We start from the raw sequence: 5,045 nt of genomic DNA on the forward strand, positions 1-5,045 counted from the left end.
CACCACCATCACCACCATCATCACCACCACCATCATCATCACCACCATCACCACCACCATCATCATCACCACCATCACCACCACCATCACCACCACCATCACCACCACCATCACCACCACCACCACCATCATCATCATCACCATCATCCCCATCACCACTACCACCATTATCATCATCACCACCATCATCACCATCTCTCTTAGCTTCATTTTCTCTATTATCTTCATCTTCACCCATCACCTGCTATGGTAGCTGGCTGCAGAGGTGCAAGCACACTATGAGCACATGAGAGCCTCAAGGTGAGTTGTTCTGATCTGGGATAAGCAGAGCCAGTAGGAGGGGCTTCGGGCTTCAATCCAGCTGTCAATCACACAGAGAAGGAAACTGGCAGAAGAGATGAGGAAGCGGGAACCAGGACACACCTCAGGGGGCAGGTGGAGGGGGATCTCCTGGGTGTGTCAGTCTCAAACTCTGTCTACACTGCGGGCTTTGAGAAGGACTTAGGGAAGAATGAAAAGATGGTCAGACATGAGAGCAGGTGAGGCGAGGCTGAGAGGGGTCCTGGAAGGAGGAAACTGCTCCCTTCCTGGTGGCCTTGTTGTTCTCATGTTGCTCCGTTCCCTGGTGGTAAACCTAGTCTACAATTAGTCAACTTTCTCTCAGTATTCTAGCCTTTCCCCTTGATATTCAGGGGAATTCAGTGAACAGCCCAGTGGGGCTGGTAGGGGAGCCCTCCACAGAGAAAGGACTGGAAGTAGGAGACATAAGAGGATCCTGCCCCTCAGGAGCAGGCCTTGTGCTAGCCAGGTACAGAAGACCCTTAGCAAAAACCTTAGTCTTGAATTCAGAGACAATGCAAAAGCTATATAACTATGTGCTGTGGCTTCCTGAGAAAACACCTGTGAGGCACTACATTCATAACGTGCAACAAAACTTCATAAAATCCCCTCCCTCAACTCATCTCCTGCTTGTGCCCCTCTTCCATGAAGTTGGCTCCTCCCCTCCTCTACTTGGGCCTTCCAGAAGCTGAGACCTTTCTCTCCCCAGTTCCCCCCATGGGCTCCCTAGCGTGGGTCCCCGTCTCTCCCAGGCCTGCCTCTACCCGCTGCAGCTCCTCTGCATCCCCTCCACTGGACACCCATCAAGACAAGCCTCGTCCTCAATCCACCTTACCGCTGCCTGCATCCCAAAAGCGGAGCAGCTGAGCTCCTTACAAGGAGGAGATGATGACTATTCCTAACTGCGACGTAATTATCTCTAAGGTAAAAGCTTCTGAGAGCAGCAGGCACGGGGATCCCTTCTGGAGGCAGCGACTGAAGGAGGTGATGACGAAGGCCTTTGTGATGCTCCCACTGCAGGCAGGCACTGCCCCAAGATTTGCGGCAGTGGGTGGTTGTGTACCGAGCTGAGTCACAGCCCTGCCCTTGGTGCTGACCCCTGGGTGCCAGCTTGTGAGCACACAGCTCTGGGTCCACGCCCCCAGTGACAGCTGTCAGGCTCCCAACCATGGTCTCACTCTGAAATCACAGAGGAGGCTTTAGGAAAACACTGACTTACCATGGCCTCCACCAGAAATTAAACTTAATTGGTCTGGTGCAAGGCCCAAGGCATCTAGGAACATTGGCCATTTGAAAAGTTCCCTGGGTGACGCCAGTGTACAACTAAGGATGAGATTCACTAGGCTGCTAGATTTCATTCCTTCTGAGAAGAACCCCCAGAGCCTGGGGGGCTCCACAGCACTGCCCCAGGCTCAGCACCCCTTCTTCCTCCAGGGCACTTCTTGATCCACCAGGGGGGAGAGGAGCTGGAACCAAGACTGGCTGGTGCAGAATAACTGAAGATTGCAACTGGAGGCTCCCTCATTCATCACTCAACCATGTACTCAGTAACTAGGTAATATGAGTGTGCTGCTGAAGTCAGCACAGGGGTTAGGTTAGCCCGGGCAGTAAGGAGGAGATGACATTCACACCGAGATCCCAGGGACAGGAAGAAGCCCGCCCGTGAGGCTCCCGGGCCAGCAGAAAGAGCAGAAGTGGGCAGGTCCTCTGCGGGGTCCAAGTGTGCAAGCTGGGCAGGGGCGCATCGCGGAAGGTCTCCTCGCAGTGGGAAGCATGTTCTTTCTCTACGCAGGGGAAGCCCCTGGAGGGCTTCTAGGAGCAGTGGTCAGGTTTTTAAGAGACAGGCTGCAGTGGGAGGCGGCTGGTGGCAGCCAGATGGTCACAAGTGGACAGTCCACTCCAGCAGGGTCACAGCCACCCTGTGACCACACTCCAGGGGAACGACGGGGACCGCTTTTCCCCTGAGCGGGGAATGTAGGTCAGGCAGCCTAGCTCCTTCTGCCAAGCCGCCAAGGCAGCCCCCTCGCCTGTCAGGGGGGAAGAGCTGAGTCTGAGATGTGTGGGCTCAGCTGAGAGCTGCATCGGCAGGGAAGGCAGAGAAAGCAGTTACCCAGGTGCAAGGATCCGGGCCACTGCCTGGGGTCCCCCCATCCCCCTTCCCAGCGTGCCTCTCCCCCACCTCTCCACCCCCTCGCCTTCTCCCCAGCAAGCCTTGCCATGCGCAGGAGCAGGCGGCTATATTTTAAGATCAGGGCTCAGACCTCTAAATAAACCATAAACAGAGCCAGCTTCCCCGGTGCGGAAGGAGGGAGACGGCTCCATTTCTTTTCAGTGTTCTGACTGGGAAATAAACAAGTGGCTCTGCCTGTCACATACACTTAACCTTCTGCAAAGGCATCTGTCAGACCCAAGAGCTTCTGCCTCAGCCTTTCCAAGAAATAACCGATGTGCCCCCAACTCAGGCTTTCCCCACAGTCTCTGAGCCCACTTTGATGTTTAAGGAAAGGGGGCATGGAGGCCTGTCCCTGACCCTAGCCTCAAGGGACAACTGTGGACAAGGGGTCTTGTAGCGTGGAGCATGGAAGGACTCAGGGGAAGGGGACGTGAAGGGAGAGGTAGGAGCTGGCAGGTGGCAGGAGCAGAGAATGATGGGACAGAGCCGAGAGGAATGGGGTGCCCCTAATAAGACCGATGGGAGGTGGAGGTCCTAGGAGCCAGCAGAGCCCAGAGCAGTGTGGTCAGGGTGGCTGCAGGCTTGGGAGAGACAGAGAGACCGAAGGCAGAGGGGCTTTCTCTCCATGGGCAAAGTCTCCCATGACCGCAAAAGGAAAAGGGATGAGCGAGAACAAAAACAGCTCAGAGCAAAAGGAGCAGGCCAGTGCATAAAGCAGGCGAGGGAAGAAACCCCCACAGCCATCAAAGCCAAGCACATCCAGGAGGAGGGACCCTCGAAATACCCCAAGAGAAGGTGATTTCTGCACCCAGTTCAACCAGAAGAGGCAGAAGGAGAGGCCAGGGAATGGGAGGGGCTGTGAGCGCTGCAGGGACCAGAACGCGAGGCAGGAGGCGGGTGAGGCCAGAGAGACTGGCAAGGCCGGGAAGGCTGTCACCCAGGTGCCGCTGCCAAGGGCACGTGCGGCAGGGAGCCCTGACAGTCACCCTCCCCACGATGTGGGAGGGGACTGAGCCCGAGCGAAGGAGGCAGCAGGGCTCACACACACAGGTGGAAACGCGCACCCCCTCTTCGAGAGCTGGCACAGAAGGAGACCCCAGGCCTCCAGGCTGCAGCCTAGCCGGGTGCGGGGGAGCCCCGACTTTAAATGACAGAGCATCTGACCTCGACAGAGGCTCAGGTGAGCACCAGGCAGAACACAGACACCCATAGAAATAGATATGCAGACAAAGACACCAAATGCCAGACTCTCTCCCCCTCCCTCCCTCTCTCCACACACACTTCTAGTATCAAACATAAAAGAAAGAGAAGCAAGCTTATGTGACTCCTACCAGGCTGTTCTCCCTCCCACAGTGGCAGCCTCACTGGAATGCCAGAGGCCATGGGTGTGGTGCCCTTTCAGAGGGTAACACCACACACACACACACACACACACACACACACACACACACACACACACGCAGAGGCCAGCGGTTGGCACAGGGATGGGTCAGGCTTGGAGCCAGGAGTCCTTACATGAAGCCAGATCAAGGGTTCTGCCCAGGGCTTGCAAGGAGCTCCGAGCACCCCTGGGCCGCACAGAGCAGCTGTCTGGCTGGATGGCGCGCCAGAGCCGTGTACAGAGCACGTGCTTCTCTCTCTCCATGCAAAGGCGCGGGGAACCCGGGACTGCAGGTTCATTTCACAGCTCAGCTCCTTAGGAGGCCTTGAGGACAACCCTAGGGAACCAAGAGTTCAGGTCTGGGCCCCAGGTCTCCGCGGGAATGGGGTTCAGGCACGAAGCACATCCACGCTGTGTCAACACAGCGCCACATCACACGCACATCCTGCTGACACGTGTCCCAGGTGTCCCCTACACTGACACACTGTATGCATCTCCGCACCCTTTTTAAAAAATCCGAGTTATACACACAGACACCGCAAACTCCTACTGTACACACACACCCACCCCTCCGTGCACTCCCCCGCAGCCCACGCGCCACACAGGCCTGCACACACGCTGCCCACGCAGAGTTTGGGAACAGAATTCCACGATTCCCTCCCACGCCAGTGGGGGGCGCGCTCCCCCCCCCGCCATCCCCACGCTAAGCTGAATTCGCCAACCTCAGGCTACCCTGACCTCTCCTCTTCTCCTGTCCCCTTCAGCTCCTGTTCCCAGCACCCCACCCCCAGGCTTGGGAAAACTTTTCTTCAGGTCCCTAAAAGAGGAAACCCAGAGATCCTCTGATTTTGTCCTGCACTGGTCACACAAGCTGCCCCTCAGTCCCAGTCTGTCTCCAGACGCAACCAGGAAAGGTCACCGTAGGCAGCCCTCTGTCTGCACCCCGGGGGTGGTGGCAACAACAGCTGTCACCAGGGATGTGTGGGGGGTAGTAAGGGGAAGGAGTCCGCCCCACCCCGAGCTGCGGGTGCAAAGGGGTCGCCGCAACATCTCCCAGCGCGGGGCTGCAGCGGCGCCCGGCGAGGCGCGTGGAGCTGTCCGTTCAGCACCACCGCCCGCCCCGCGCAGGGTCGCGCTCCCGGGCGCACGGGC

The sequence above is a fragment of the Chinchilla lanigera genome, unplaced genomic scaffold, assembly GCF_000276665.1.
Source record: "Chinchilla lanigera isolate Chin_1 unplaced genomic scaffold, ChiLan1.0 scaffold00016, whole genome shotgun sequence".
In the NCBI taxonomy this organism is placed as follows: domain Eukaryota; kingdom Metazoa; phylum Chordata; class Mammalia; order Rodentia; family Chinchillidae; genus Chinchilla; species Chinchilla lanigera.